This window comes from Lutra lutra, chromosome 12, assembly GCF_902655055.1.
Source record: "Lutra lutra chromosome 12, mLutLut1.2, whole genome shotgun sequence".
NCBI lineage: Eukaryota > Metazoa > Chordata > Mammalia > Carnivora > Mustelidae > Lutra > Lutra lutra.
Genome location: NC_062289.1, coordinates 5,720,195 through 5,737,209, shown reverse-complemented (window position 1 = coordinate 5,737,209; position 17,015 = coordinate 5,720,195). Strand labels below are relative to the sequence as shown.

At 37.9% G+C, this 17,015-nt stretch overlaps 1 protein-coding gene across 1 annotated transcript in view; it reads right to left on the bottom strand.

Moving 5' to 3' along the window:
- Positions 1-8,578: 8,578 nt before the first annotated feature.
- The window catches only part of NETO1 (neuropilin and tolloid like 1), a 126,522-nt gene continuing 118,085 nt past the window's right edge, over positions 8,579-17,015 (bottom strand). The window contains exon 11 of the mRNA XM_047698242.1: positions 8,579-10,496. The gene's annotated coding sequence lies outside the window, so the exon portion shown is untranslated. The remainder of the gene's footprint in view (positions 10,497-17,015) is intronic.

Genomic DNA, 17,015 nt, shown 5'->3' with positions numbered 1-17,015 from the left:
CAGAGGGATCAAGCGACAGGTATTCACACCACATGGTTGTATATATTCTGGAATCCAAATAGGAAACCTCCCTGGTTTCATTCCATTTGGTGTCTCTGTGGGCTGGTGAGTGGTAATTTAGGTTAATGATCGTCAGCTGCATTCCAAGCTTTAACACTAACCACCTCTTTTCACTTGTTTTCTCTCACACTAACTATCTACAGATGATTTCACTTGCAAAAAAGGAAATACTTCAAAGTGAGTCATCCTGAAGCCACACTGTAGGGTGCTGGTGGTGGTGTGCTGTGTGAGTTTACCACGCCAGAAAACTCTATTTTGAGTTGATTGTAGAGTACTCATTGCCTGTTGCGTCATTGGTTAGCAGCAATCATCATATAGTAACGTGCTACTAAATGGTGTCATCACCACTACCTAGGATCATGGATTCATTGCCTGAATTCTCATTGGCTGGATAGATACTGAGAAGAAATCTAAGGCAAACCACAACTATCAAAATTCAGATTGGGGTGGGGGCTCAGTCAGTTAAGCAGTGGAGTCTTCATTTCAACTCAGGTCATGATCTCAGGGAGGGTCCTGGGTTGAGCCTCATGTTGGGCTCCCTTGTGCTCAGGGGGAGTGTGCTGCTGGAATCTTTCCCCCTCTTCTTCTCCCTCTGTCCCTCTCCCCAATCATGCTCGCTTGTTCTCTCTCTCAAATAAGTAAATAAATCTTTTAAAATATTCAGATCAACTTTGGGTTAAAAAAAATGAGAGTCCACAATCTAAAAATTAAGGTTTGTTGTCTTTTTCAACAGACAACCACTCCACAATTTTACAGCATTTCTGTTTTGTCTCATGCAGACTGTATTTACGGTCTCATTAATCTTCACCAGACTTAATGTTCTCGTTAAGCCACATAATGACCACAGTGTTTTATTTCTGTTTAAAGGATGAAAAATCAGGGAGATGCAGAAATATAAGAAATGATGCAGAAATATAAGTGGTCTCACACACACACACACACACACAAAATTGCTAAGCGCCCGCCAGCCTGATTTTCCTGCTATGCAACACTTGATCCCTCTTCAAATCTTCTGAGATTCTACCAATATTTTAGAAGACATTTATAAAGACTATGTGTGCACTTTGAAGTAGAAATTTAATTGATACTGCTCACATAAATGGTCATTTTTAGAAATATAAAACTAGACATAAACCCATATCAATATGTATGTATACATCATTCCTTTACTTACAAAAGGGTGAAAACAATCTGTATGTTTTAATAACTGATACTAATATCTTCTTAGAAAAACAATAAAAAGTTTTCTTTAAAAAATATGGTAATACATAATACTTTAAGACATGGTTGAGATAGAAAGTCAGGCTTTGTGTTGGTATGATGTCTTCAAAAGAGAAAATCAGACTATTGCTCATGAGATAGAAGGAGAGAATTGCTTTTAAGCTTTCAAAGAGAAGTTACATAAAAACATAGAAGTGGGAACTGAAGACTTCAGAGAAGATTCAGTGGAGGATAGGACCCTAGCCATTACATGGAAACGTTGTCAAGAAAATTTCCATTTTTGCAGGGTCCAAAAAGACAAAGTTTAAAATCTCAGCTATGTAATTTTAAAAGTGCACTGGCATTCAAAGATTGGAGACACTTCCGTGATCATCAAGTGTTTGGAGAAGTCTTCCTTACTCACAAATGTTTTGTGTGAACAGATTGTGAGTGTGCTGGAAAGAAGTGAGAGGCTGGGCTTTCTTCTCCTGTATTTTCATGACAATAAGCAAACTCATGACATACAAGCAAAAATGACTCTTAAAATATAAGATCTTTTTTACTTAATTGGGAAAAAGTTCTAGAAAGAACTTAGACACCCTTGTGGTTTGGGATATCGATGATCAGCCAAATAAGGATTTGGGTCTTTAATCTCATTGGCCAGCTCAGAGAGGTATATGCATACATAAGGCCAACCTGTTTTGGACTCTACATTTTTCTGCTCTGCCTCCTTCATCATGTGGATTTTTTTTTTTTCGTATAAAATCAAAATAACCACTTCACCTTCAGGCAGTATATCTATAGCCCAAGTAGAAAGATGAGAAAGTCCACTTGACGCCTTTTTGGCCCAAAACAATGGCATTTGCCGAAACCACATTCAGCAAACATATTTGGGCATCTCTGACGTGGCCATGCATAGCTGGGTAGGTAGACATTTAGCTGGACTCATGGACGCTCCTGAGAAAATTGAGATTCTGCTGTTAAAAGGAAAGGGGACACACTGGCAACCCTTTCGAGGCTGGGGAACTCTCCAGGGTACTGACGATAGCTTTCCTCTTCCTCAAAACAATTCCTTAAAGTGTAAAGGTCCAAAGAACTGAGAGTTTGTCATTCTGTCCTCAATTTTAACAGCCCTCTCCATGTTCCCCCTATTCATGTCATAGAGTTAATTAATGCAAAGGATAGTTTCCTGGAATAGGCTCGTAGGTGAATCCCAAATGGGTCTCAGGCTGCCAGTTAGGAATAAAAAGACGTAGGCTTGTGTACATATACTGCATTAATTAGAACCCATCTGGTTTCATGAAAGGACTCCAAAATCTTTATGGAGCCAAAAGGATGTGTTTTATCTGCTGTGACAATGGCAGCACCTAAGGCTCTGTGTCAACTGGTTTTGTAATTAGTGTTCCGGAGCACCTGCAACTTACTTTCCTGCTAGCCACGAACCCCCAACCCAAGTTCTCCACCTACAGTATGCCTCAAGAAATCATTAAAGTCCACAACGTCATGACTGCCGAGACCCAGCATTTCTTTCTTTCTTTTTCAAAGAGACAATATTTCCCCTTTCGGATTTTGTTAGTATTGAGTAAAATATGTGCTTAGGAAATGAAATCTGCTTTGCAGATATATTAGATCTATTTGTTTCTTCCTGACGTAGCTCATGTGGTAGACTGTGTGGGGCAGTTGTCAAACAGCACCGAACTGACAATTAGAAAGAAAACGGTGGTATTCTCTAATCTGGTGAGAGACCTTCAGGAAGTAACTTGACTTTTCTGGCTTCCGATTTCTCATCTGTAAAGCCAGTAGTTTGCACTCAATGACTCTCAGATTATTTTATGCTGCATAGATCATTCGATAGAGTTTCCTTTCATTAGAAGGCAAAGAGTTGCTCTCCCGTTGCTTCCAGCTACCGTCATTTGAAAATCATTCAAAAAGAAGACAGAGAAGGGAATGAGATTTTGGAAAAGACGTAAACACAAAAAGATGTAAAAAATACTAGTTTATGTCTGGACAACACCGAGTGCCACCTTGGTGGGATCCAATTAGAAGCACTCACAGGCAGGCTTAGCCATTAGATCATCCTAATTATTTATAAATTATATAAATAATTAAATATCCCCAATAAGGAACCAAAAAGTACACTATATATGAAAATGCAGTATGTACAACATTTATATATACAAGATATTGGCAAGAGTCCGTATGGTCTTAATGAGGTGGTGGGGAGGACAGGACTTCTATATACGAAGTATTTGTAGTAGTCATATATGTCACCCTGATGATCACGGTGGCAGGACTGCAGAGCTTTCATTATTTTGGTATCAGGAAAGCCACGAAAGGATAGAAATGAAAAGGTAGGAAATGAAAATGATAATAAATAATCAATACAATGGCACGATGCTTAGTAATGTAAATTAATTAGAAGTGATCCTTGTCCTTTTTACTTATGCCAAAGAAAGAAGTAAGTTTTATATCTATTACAGTTCCATTTGTTCCATAAGTAAGTCACCAAAAAATAAAATAAATACCGTTAATAATTTAAGAAGTTGAGGGTGCTTAGGTGGCTCAGTCGGTTAGGCATTCGACTCTTGATTTTGCTCAGGTCATGATCTCAGGGTCTTGAGATTAAGCAGGGACTCCAGCTCCACACTCAGTGGGGATTCTGTTTGTCCTTCTCTCTCTGCTCCTCTCCCCACTTATGTGCTCTCTCTCTTAAAGAAATAAAATCTTAAAAAAATAATTTAAGGAGTTGAAGAAAATATAAATAAGGAAGTAGGGTTTCAGTATGCTAATTCCTATATTGAAGTTTTAGTATTTTGTCCTTCTTGTGCCCTGAAATCTGCATTCTCATAAGCCATATATTTGCACATCCCCTCCCAGTCCCTAATAATCTTTATATAATGAATACTATAACTAATATGATTAATATTGGCCAACAATTTAGTTATTTAGGGAAGAATTTTTAATTTAAATTCACTCTGCTGTTTCTCTGGTACGATATTATTTTAATTCTCAGGTTCAGAAAGAGATTAAAAACCCTGTAGCACCCACCTAATTCTTGGGAAACTTTTATGACAGAGAAACAAAGAGATCCAACCACTCCCTCTCACATGGTAATACAGTGCAGATGGGTTAATTGATAAAAAGTGTCTACTAACACATAATGCAAGTTAATTATTCATAAACAACAATTTTGTAAAAGACATGCAAGAAATGATGACTAGAATGCTTAATAAAATTTTGACTTAAGACTGGGGTGGAAGATATCTGCTAATAAATTCTACAAACATTTATTAGACATAATCTGCATCAGACATTTTGCTGAATTCTACTGATAAAATATAAATAGAACCATCCCTCATCTCAAATATTCAAATACAATGAAGAAAAATAACCAGTAAAACCTGTCATTGTGATGACATGCTCTGATACATGAATTCCGATTTCTGAGAGCAGAATATAGCAGACGCCACCCCAGACTGATAAAGTCAGACATATTATGGAATGCAAGAAAGATGGTGAACCTCCTAAAGGATTGCCAAGGGTTAATCTGGAAGAAGAAGGAGGTACAATGATCCTAAAGTTCCCGGGTTAAAACAGAAGTTATTGTCATGAAACTGAGTCTCTGAAATGTCAGTCTGGCACAAAAGAAATATTTAGGTCAGAATGTTCTTCATCAAAAGGAAGGTAAATTAATCTAGGATGTCTACTTAGAAAATGTATATGTCTCAGTGTCAGTAATGGCAATTAATGAGAAATAATACATGTGGTGACTGAGGAAGGAAGGGCTGGAGAATTTCAAAGATACTTAGAGTCAAGAGGGATTCTTTTTGTTGAAATTTGATCTACTATAGTCTGAACTGATTAAAACTAAAAGAAACATTCAAAAACCTTTGAAGTTTACAGGACAAGAGATGAGGGGTGAGTGTAGCTAGCATGAATGGCATATGGCTGCTTTGAAAATGGATCCAGAAAACTCTACCCTGCAAGTGACAGCAATTTAGGTAATTTCCATGTTCAGAGGCCAAGAGCATCCCCGAGGTTCAGCTGGTTCAGACTAATTAAACTCAGGCTTTCCCAGGATGGTTTCTCTCACATCAACCTTCCAAGAATATGATCTCATTCTCCCCACCATGCTGCTTTGGTTTGTATGAATACTCAATGACTTTCTTCTCTGCTAATGATCAAAAGCTTCTCAAAGTCAGAGAACCACTCTCTGTGCATGACTGGCTCTTCAGATCTGACATAGCTCTCAGCAAAGTTTGAGTTCAAGAGTGAATGGTGAGTGAATATACTAATTCACAAGAAGGTAATCCAAGCCAGACCATCACATTGAAAAGTGCACAACCTGGCCTCTACTTATTGTCTGGTCCCACCTCCCAAGCAGAGGTTCTGGGAGAGACTGCACTCTTGTATGACCACTGGCAACCCTCCTCCTTCTTGGAAGGGCTTTGGCAAGTTTCTTCACCTGGAAAACTCCCTATATTTTCCTTTGACTCCTAGCTTAAGAGTCACTTAAGGGGCATAGGCTTTGTCACCAGGCAAACTGCACTTGAATTTGGCCTCTGCCAAAGAAGTTTTTCATTGTGAGGTCACAGGAAGGCAAGGTATTTAAGAAAAAAAAAAAATACCAATTTCAAGCATATAGGAGCATATCTTTTTAATTTTCTGAGGGAACTACTACTTTTACAATATTCAGTATAAATTTTATTATATAAATACTGATACTTATATTTCTATGTAGCTTGAATCTATGGCACTATAATTATCTGTTTACTTGTCTTCCTCATGGGAACATAAATGATCATATCTACATTTCTAGGTCTTGGGAGAAGTGTCTAGTACAGAGCCTATAAATACATAAATGTCAATCTAATGCATGAAGACATGACCAAAAGATTAAGGGGTCAAATAAATATTTTCTGAAATACAAAAATGAGACAGTTTTACATGAACACAATTAAATCACTTTGTAGTTAAATTTTGCTATATATGTATGAAATGTACATATATAATTATACATGTATATTACAATACTTTATATATTTGCCATAAATATGTTTGTTGTTATTGCTGGTCAAAAGTCAAACTAACAAACACTCTTGATTTTTTTTTTTTTAAGATTTAATTTATTTGACACAGAGAGAGACAGCCAGAGAGGAAACACAAGCAAGGGGAGTGGAAGAGGGAGAAGGAGACTTCCTGCAGACCAGGGAGCCCAACATGGGGCTCCTTCCAGGACCTTGGGATCATGACCTGAGCCAAAGCAGATGCTTAATGACTGAGCCACCCAGGCGCCCCAACACTCTTGATTTTTACCAAGAGCCTGATAAACAGTATAGGAAACTGTCATGATGCTAGGCAAAATCCATATGCACAAAATTTTACATTTGTTAATTAAAGTTTTGTATTTTGATTTAAGTTAAGATTCATTTCAGAAGCAATCTGTCAGATTATTCAAGTTGGAAGACAGTACAAACAGTCACTTTATTCTGAGACACTTTACAAGAATGTGGGTGGGAGTGAAGAGAGATTCTTCTTCAAGAACAAAATTGAAAAGTTGAGTTTCCTGCTGCCAGGAACTATATTCTTACATAAGTTTCTCAATGTCTTTGTTATGAAGAAGGATAGAGGAAAGGGTGGAAGGGATGACAATGACCTAGCAGATCTCTAGATTTAAGAAGGAAAAACAAAACCTCTCATTTATTTATACCAAATCCTGTAGGTTGGGAGAATATATTGCCTGAGGGTAGCTATAGAAGCCAGCTGAACCCCAAGCCCTAGAGGTGGAGAACAAACCCCAGCTTTCAGTATCAAAGCCAGTTGATGTTAAGTGCCTTAGGTGTATAGTGCCAAGGATGGTAGATTTCAGGGAGCCAACAGGTACGGGGCAAAGCAGTGAAGCTAAGGGTTTATCCCAGCATGAAGATGATTCAGACAAAGGAGAAGAGGGGGGGAGGTGCTGCTCTAAGTCTGGAGCTGTCCTCGGAAATTTTTTTACATGTTATTTTATAATCTGCATGAAAACTTTATAAGGTAGTAATCTCAGTTCAATTTTTACATATCCTGACACTAAGATGCAGAGAGGGAAGGTAACTATGAAACTTATAAACATCACAGATATGTTCATTGCAAAGCTCAAATTCGTGTGTTTGATACCTAAGTCCTTTCTAATTTCTATTATTTTAATTAAACATTTTGAATAACAAATGCTGGACCTTGAAAGTCATACTTAAAGTGGGGGTTATTTTCTGAAACATACTTACTTTACAGGAGAAATTTTATAGAGAGATGAGGTGGATTGCATTACTGTCTCCAGTGACTTGCTCCACTTTTCTTTGTAAGACATTTTATATTCTTCCCCACTGATTCTGTGTCTGGTCATGTCACAATTTGGCCAGTGGCAAATGTAGCAAATGTGCCATAAACCAAGACCAAACAGAACTTCAGAAATATCACTGGAATGTCTTCCAGCTCTCTTGTTTTTTTTACCCAATGAGAATCACATGTCCTCAATGAAAGCATTTCCTCCAGACCAGCTTCTGGAATGAGAAACATGGGGAGCGGAGCTAGAGGAGCCAACCACTGTCTCTGACATGAAAAGCGAATAAGAAATAAATGTTTGTTGGCATGAGTCATTGAGTTCATGTGTCATGTCTTAGTGCTGCCAAGAAGACTATTATAGAAGAAAAATGTCCTAGTGCTAGAAGCTATAAGACCCCTTGAAATGAAAAAGAAAAAGAAAGAAAGAAAGAAGAAAGAAAGAAAGAAAGAAAGAAAGAAAGAAAGAAAGAAAGAAAGAAAGGAACAGAGGAAGAAAGAAGAAAGGGAGAGGAAGAGAGAAGAGGAGAGAGGAGGGAAGGAAGGAAGGTAGGTAGGAAGGGAGGGAGGGAGGGAGCGGGAGAGGGTGGGAGGAGGAGAGGAAGGAAGGAAGGAAGGAAGGAAGGAAAGAAACAAATCATTATTTAAAAAAAAATTTGTCTGAGTCATTTATATATTCATTCATGAGATATACATTGATAGCCTGCTATGTTCCTGGAGCTATACTGAATATGGTATATAGAGAGGTAATTGAAACAAATGTTGGTCCACTGGAGTAATATTTATCTCAGTGGGGAGGTGGGTTGCAGAACACAAGTAAGCACCACCCAACAGGGATACAGGAATGCCGGTACTGCAGATTAGTGACAAATGGTGTTTCAGCCAAAACGAAGGTCAAACAAGGGAACGTTGTTATTACAGAAGCTGTAAAATCCAGTAACCAAGATAGGAGTCTCGCAAGAACACTAGAATGATTTTTTTTTTTCTGAAACAATTCTTTTATTCTTTACATTTATACATTAAAACTTCACATGATGTTGTTGAACGTATGTGAAGGCAAACAGTCTCCTTCTGGATGTTTGTGTAACTCATTGTCATTCATGATGATTGCAAGAGTTTTCATATTCCAAGCGAGAAAGGCAGAAACCAGATGCCTTTGTTGTCACTGTAAGCAACATTTTGAATTGGGAATTGGCTCTAGATACATTCTGTGTGACACTGTGGCAAAGGCTCACTACACATTACCATATCATCTCCTAGTTCTTCATCATGCTATTTGGGAAATATTATTCTCAATAAATCATATTTTGAATTCAAAAATCAGTATTCACTTGCATCTGACAGAATGTTGTCTATAATCTGTTTTAGTCACAGACCGGCATAGTGTACAACTGTTTGGATCAGATTATTAAGAGTCAGATAATATATTTGTGTATACAAATAATGTATTTAATAGTCATTCTATTCAATAATAAATTTGCAGCAGTATTATGGATAAAGATTCTTTCATCTCTCAGAGACACAGACAGAAGAAGTAACATCTGTAATAGACAGAAGGCTGTTAATCCTTATTTAGTGGGTATTGATAGATGGGGCTGAATCTCATCATGAACATTTAATAGCAGGTTTCGTTTTCAAAGGGCATCCTCTGCATTAATCTTTATGACAGTATCAGTGACAGTACCATCATTTTGTTTTAGGTTTGTACACTCTGCACCCAAGAAGCTGCTTGTTCTCCCACCAAATATAGTTTAAGATGCTGTCCCTTAGCATGTAGTAAGACCTTACATTTAAGGTCTTATGATCTATGATTTAAAAACCTAGGCTTTTAAAATATAGGCTTACCTGAACATGTTATTTTCATATGCTTGTGCTACATTACTTATCACAAAAAATATATGTAATTTCTTATAAATTCAATGGGCTCAAACTTTGTATAGACTCAACAAATGGTAGTCATATTGATAATAAAAAGTAAAATACATGTTCTAGAGTACAGACTTTTAAAAATATAGTCAATATATAGAATATGCCAATATCATTATCAACACATTAAATCCTTAGTCTCATTTCTAGATACCGAGAATACTGTTCCTATTGTACAATGTCAAAATCCATTCGCCCACATGTGTGCAACCCCCTTCACAGCAAAGCTAAGACATGTCATTCCTGTTCTCTTAATAGCACTATTTGACCAGTGAAAGCAACAGGGTAAACATTCACCTTATCACTTCCACAGGCTTATTTGCTCATGTTAATTACTTCTCTGATGCCTTCTATCATTCCCTCCCTTCCAGAGTCAACTGGGTAGAATCAAGCGAATTTATTGCAATATACATACATTTTTTTTAAATTTCAAGTGTGTTCCACCCAATGGCCAAGAATCACTGCACCTTTATTGGCAATAACACAATTTGGATTAGGCCACAAGACAAATCTTCCACCTGTATTGGTCTGGGTTCAGTCAGGAAAATAGAATTTCTATGGCATTATAAGAATGAGGAATTTAACATGGGAGTTGGTGATCCCACAGGTATGAGAGGACATGGCTAGTAAAAGTCTGGAAGGGCAGCTGCCCAACGATTGGAGAAGTGGTCCCTGAGGACTGAGGACCGAAGCTCAGGGATGGGAGAGAAGCTAGAGCTCTTGGAGATTGCTGGAGTCTCCACATCCAGTTACTGTGATGGAGAACTGGGAACTCACAGATGTGGTCAAGGAGCTGCTGCATCTGCCCTCTGCGACCTCCCAAGGAGAATGACTTCCACTCCGTCTTCCCTTCCAAATCCTTTGTGAGTTCCTCTCATTGACAAATTCCAACTCAGAGCCAGAGAGGGAAGGGATACTTTCAAAGCTAGTCTGCTGTCCTAGTAGAGAGTGTTGGTGGTGCTTCATTAAAAACAGACAATCCAACATTATTCCTATAAAGAGAAACCAAATAAATAACTAAATAGTTTTCATAGAGATGAGGATGCATGCATGTGATTGTTTGGTTTGTTTGTTTTGCTTTGCTTTTACCCTCCAAATGGTTACAAATTCTTGCTTTGGTATTGGTCATTGAACATCACTGAGTGCCAATCCCCTCACAAAAAGCACGGGGCTACTCATACCCCCCAGCAATGTGGTTCCGAGGGTTGAATTGGAAAATGTATATCAAGGATTAGCACATCCCTGGCTCTCAGAATATGAAATTAGTACTTTGGTAGCAAATGAGTGTGTCAGTAGGAAGCTTAGATTAGAGTCTGGGAGTCCCTCCATTTATTGGTTCTGTTAACTAGATAAATCAGCTGACTTCTTTTAAGATTCAGTTTACTTACCTGTAAAGAGAAGAATGTAATAATGTCTTCCTCCAGAATGACCATCAGGATACAATTAAATAAAACAATGTGTGTCCAAGAATCTTCTTTACAGTAAACCTTATCTTACTTGTAGCAACTTGTCACGTTCACGATGAATGCTTACTCTAAGACATAAGAAGACTAAGTGTCTACTGTTGGAAACCAGATTCTCTTTTAACAGATGTGTGTGTTGCCTGCCTTTACTGTGACTGAGCTCCAGCTTCTGCCATGTGCTAACCTGCCCGGGACCATCAGGTTAAGCTCGAGTTCTCCATGGAAAGCAACAGCATCGAGTCCGGTTCTAAATGGTTTTGTTGTTATTGCATTGCTTTTTTTTTTTTTTTTAATAAGCACAACTTCCAAAATGTTTTCTTGGATAGTCCTTAGATACATCCTTTCAGAACTTGACAAGAAGATTGAACTGTCTTATTTACAAAGTATTGCAACAAAAGTGTAATTGTATCTGAAAGAAATACAAGCATATTGATTCCATATACTTGGTAAGCCTGGAGAGTATAAATCTCTAATCTTTTCTTTCCAAATCCATCATGAACAGTTGAAAGATTCCCTTGGTTAAACAATAATAATAATAGAAAAAAATGAAATGGTATACTCAAAATAATCCACAGATGTTTCAAGCCTCACTGCGCCTTGTATAACTTCTTTTTTTAAACCTTGCTTCTTATATTTTTCTGCTCTTCACATTTATTTTTTCTACACCTTCACAAATTCACTCAAGTTAGAATCATAGTTTTGTCATAAATCATAAATGATTGTGTCATGAATCATAAAACGATTTACACATTTTAACATATACCTCTCCATACCTTGTCCATATTGATTGTTTCAGTGTGTTAGCATTCAGTTTGCCCTACGATGATTCCTTTTATTATGGAAAAGTTTTTCATTCAATCAAAAAGTATTTATGGGGAATCCAGGATATTCCAGGAAGGTGCTATTCTGGGGATACAAAAATGAAAAGGATTTCTACTTTCCTCAGAAAGCTAGTACACTAGTAGGAAAGGAAGCTATGAAAATAACAAGGTACTTTTTTAAATAACGAAATTCGTTCGGTGAACTCCGACTTCCAGAGGACAGAATGTGACCATACTGTATTTATCTTCCTCTACCAAGCCACTGAATCATGAATGACATATGAAAAGGAAATTACTTTGAAAGCAATACCACAAAAGGTAATAATTCTGGTTTCAGGAATTTTAGAAAGTACAAATGAAGGATAGCATTTGTCAGTGATGAGCACTTGTGTGAGGTTCCACTGGTGGAAGAGATAGGCGGCCCTTATCCTCCAAAGGCACACACAGCCAAATTCATGTATGACGTGCACATATGTGCAGGCGTGTCCTTTAGAACTACTCTCCCCACTCGACTTCATTAGAGTCAAATAGTTCTGTGGCGTTTTCCAGAGATTCTTGAGAATTGCAGAATCTTCGGGCTTCATCAGGTTAAGAGCTTCAGTGAAACTTCTCTGACCCTTGTTCCTCAGGTTTTCCAAAGGTTATTTAAGCCCTTAACTCCTGTATATGTTTTAATACCTTGACTATGCACAGTGGCTTTGGTTTGCCTCACCGCACCTTGACAGATAAGCCGCACTTGCTTCATCTCTCAGTTGCACCCCTGGATTTCCTCCTGTTCTCACTGACTTCCCCCTTACTCCTTCCCAGACTCCTCTCAACACAACAGACAGAGCAGAGCAGGGAAAGCAGAGCCATAATGTGCCAGCGTTCTGACAAAATCCTCTGGTGACTTCCCGTTTCAGCCCAAACAAAGTCTATATTTGCAAGCTTTGCTTGATTACCCCTACCTGCTCTCTGTCCCAGCCCCTCCCCTTCATTGCTTCCTACTGTCCACTCTCCTTCTCGGTCCCCACCACAGTGTCTTCTCAGGCACACTCAGTATACTCTTTCTGCCAGAAAATCTCTTCTCTCAGATATTGACAAGTCTCACTACTTTAGTCCATTAAGATTGTGGTCAAAAATCACATTCCCAGAGATGTTGCGCGTGCCATTTCCACATGACATACCAATTCTGTATCTCAACACTTCCAACTCTTAATAGCCTTATTATTATTTTTTTTGTCAAGGTAAATTCACAACATGCCATATGATTTTTATTATTATTGCTTTCCCTTGTTTTTTAGTTTATGTTTCCTTCACCTAGATTATGTGACACAAAAGTGAATCTTTTTGTCCATTTTGTGACTAAAACCGTTCTGTGCCCCTAGTATGGATGCAGTGAATATTTACTGAGGAGCTGTGGTGTGTTTGTTGAATAATTTCACAGAGCTGGTGACAACCACCAACACAAGCCAAAGGAGCACACAGCTTCGGCACTGAACTTCTTGAGTTCCAAAAGAGATGGTACAAAATTCCTTAAGGAAGCAAAAGGAGTCAGACTTACAAGAACCACAGATCTCACAGAGAATCTGATTTTACCAATAATTCAAAGACTACAGGTACTTTTGAGTTAAATGTGATGTGTGTGGAAGCACGGTTATAAAAACTGAACTTACTAGGTCCTTTATTAGTGTAGCACGAGAACCCCAACACACTTTATGTACGGGCACTCTCTAAGGGACGCGTGTCGGGCATTGCTTACACAAACATATTTTAGTTTTGAAGCATTACTAAGATAGTGATATGCTGACTCCCAACAGATTTCAGCAAGTCTCATGCCATACGTAAATCCATAAATTCTAAATTCATTTACCATAAGCAACCTAGACGGACCAGAAACATCATGCTAAAATTGTAGATAAAGATCCTGCATTATTTTTCTCCAGTATCCCCATGGGAATTCCTAAAGATGCTTTTAAGGAGAATTCACTGTTATGTCTATCATCTGATCCTTGTCTCTCCTGTCTCAGTACTCACCGAGGTTAGAAAGAATGGATTTAAATCAGTAACCAATATTTTTCTTCCCATTCATTAAAATCAACAAGTGGAGAATCAGTGAGAAGCAATTTGATTCACAGTTCAAGACTATAGAATCCACAGGCACCCAGGTGGCTCAGTGAGTTAAGCATCTGCCTTTGGCTCAGGTCATGATCCCAGGGTCCTGAGATGGAGTGCTGCATTGGGCTCCTTGCTTGGTGGGGTGCCTGCTTCTCCCCTTCCCTCTGCTCCTCCTCACTTGTGTGTGCTCTCTCAATTAAATAAATAAAATCTTTAAAAAAAAAGGACTATAGGTTCCACATCCATCCAGACTTTCAAAGTTTAAATCCAGGCCTTACCATGTACTAGTTACATGATTTTGTAAACGATATTTAATATCTTTGGAACTCTTTTTTTCTCATCTGTAAAATAAAACTAATAATAATGACCTTGTAAGGTTGTTGTGAGAACTAACTGTGTGAACACCCGTAAAATACTCAGAACAGTATCTCACACACACTGAAAACTCAGCAAACACTTCAATGCAGAGCTACTGTTTTGCTGGTTAAAGCTCTGTTGAGATAAAGTCTGTTCTTTCTGCGCTTTCAGAAATGGCTATATTTGCTAGATTTACTAGGAAAACAGGGATAGATACATGTGAGTGTTCTGGGAAAAGTCTAAATTTAAGTAGTGTCAAGAATATTTCTTGTATGAAATGAGTTTATTATAACAAGCTATGGTTTCATCTGATTAAACCAGAAAAATGGATCTTTTCCCTCTGTATAATCACAAACTGCAGAAAATCACAATTTAAATAGACCACAGACTGAGTCAAAATTAGTCAGTTCACCTATCAGCCAGATGTTGATGTCTTCCTGTTCCCTTGAGATAAAAGAGTGATGGTGGTTGACTTAGAGGGATTAAAATTCTCACCACCAGGTGATTAGATCCGAAGGCATTCCCTGTGAAAAACTGAAGTTATAAAATTTTAACTTGCTAAGCTCTGTGGCTGATTAGTTCAAATTTAAGTTATTAGCCCCTAGGAAATGCTCTGAAACTTCTAACAGACAAGAGCAGGATCTCTAGCTCTCCTGAAGGCATCAGCAGACCAAAACTGTCCAATCATTTTGACAAATACTTTATTCCTGAAGAATAAAGTAAAATTTAAAGACCCACAAAAATTGATTATGGTGCACATAAATGAATTAAGAAATTGCCTGGAGCCTGCCTAGATCAGGAATATAAATTAGAAAGAGGATCCATGATGATTTTAATTTCAAAGTCATATCACTACAAATGATATCTCTCCCCCCTCCCTTATAAGTCCCAACAAGACTTGAAAAATACCCACCCCATGAAAAAGAACACCTGTTCATTACCAATATATGCATTATAGTCACATACATTTTAATAGTTAATGTTATAGAAGTAATATTTCAGAAATAATTTAGCCAGCATATGAAATTTAACTAGGCAAAGTTTCATAAGGTAAGCAAAAGACTCTAAAGGAAAAATTTTTAAATGCTCTTGGATAAGAATGCCAGGTAAAACCCATCAGAATCCTCCAGCCGGTAAAAAACAGTAAACGTACCAGATACATCGAGAGGGCGTGTGTTGAAGGGAATCTGTTGAGAAGGTTGGAAGGCCAGGAAAACAAACAGAATAAGGATCATAAGGTATGTGAAGGCTGACCAGCCCTCAGGCTCAGGAAACAATGGGAACTGAATGAGGTTTTTTCATAATCCAGAACCTAGAAGGTGTCCTGGAGGCAGGGCTCAGCGGTCTGAGGAGCGCACGCTTGGCTCTGTGGATACCTTTAAGGGATGCTAGGAGGCATGGTCTCCAGGTGCCAAAAGAGGCTGAGGCTGCTGTTGAACCCAAGCGAGGATGCTTGGATGATGTTACAGGGACAGAAGCAAACAGCAAGTAAATCTTTGAGGTCCTCAACTGACTCCATCTTCCTCTACTGCCCTGTTAAGAGATCTGAGCAGGGACCAGCCGGCAAAGGAAATGACCAGCTTACAGTTCCCAGGCCTGGTCATTCAGAGCTGTCAGTTTGAAGGTGAGATAGTTTATCTCGCCAACAGACACAGTCCTTCAATAAATGATACATATTTACAAGAGACAAAAGGATAATAACCGTCTGGTCAGAAAATACCTCCCTCTTTTGTAAGTCTCAATGTCAATGGGAGAAAAAGCTTGGCTATAAGGGAGTAGAGAGTGTTTTCTCCCAACGGCACTAATATTTTATAAAATACTTTATTATCAATTAATGACAATCATTTTAAACACATAGACAGTCCTTTCAGAAAGTTGGGTGAATATAAATTATAAGAAAATGTGTTCATAGGATACATCTTAACAATGATGAGCCGCTTGGAAAAGCTGCATTTTAAAGAGTGATATTTTTGAAAAGACACTTCCATTCCTAAAGTTAGCATAAGTGAGAAGTTAAAAATCATGAACCACCCAAGGTTCCTAAGTATACTGAATTGATATGTATCAATTGATCCATGAGTATTGCCACTTCAAGCAATTCTATTTAAATGTTATTCTAAGTTTTTGTGCTTCAAAACTTACCATTGTTGTTTGTTTGTTTGTATCCATTGTGTGTGCTTGTTTGGAAACCACAACCTGCTGATTTTTTTTTTTTTTTAAAGCTAGTATACCTATCATACCAGTTATAAAACAGTACTTTTTCAGGTTTCCTTTAGAATCTGGCTTAGTTCTATAAGTTCTAGAAGGAAGGGCTAGATAAATATGGGTGGGTGTCAGGTCAGGACAGTGCTTCTGTGTCAAATAAAGAAATTTAGTTACTTCTTAAATGTAATTTTTCTACTCATTTGCTCATTTAATAGACCCACATTGACTATGCACTGTGAACCGAGGGTTCAAATAGCTTTTTTTAAGAGCACATAAATAGTATGAAGTGAACCTAAAGTTTGAGTTTGAATTTTTCCTGTTCAAAAAGGATACATTATTTTTAGTGCATTATACCACATTTTATATCATAATTGTGGTTTGGAGAGTGCAATCTTCTATGTAACTGTCTACATGCTCGCTTATCCACTATTTATATCATGCAAATGTATATTGAGCAATTGGCTGGGATTGAAAACAGGATTTTCTTTCAAGTGTTGGTATTTCAGTGTACACTTATGTCTAGGTCTTTTGGGGTCACTTCAGAACTCAATAAAATAACGTAACAAAG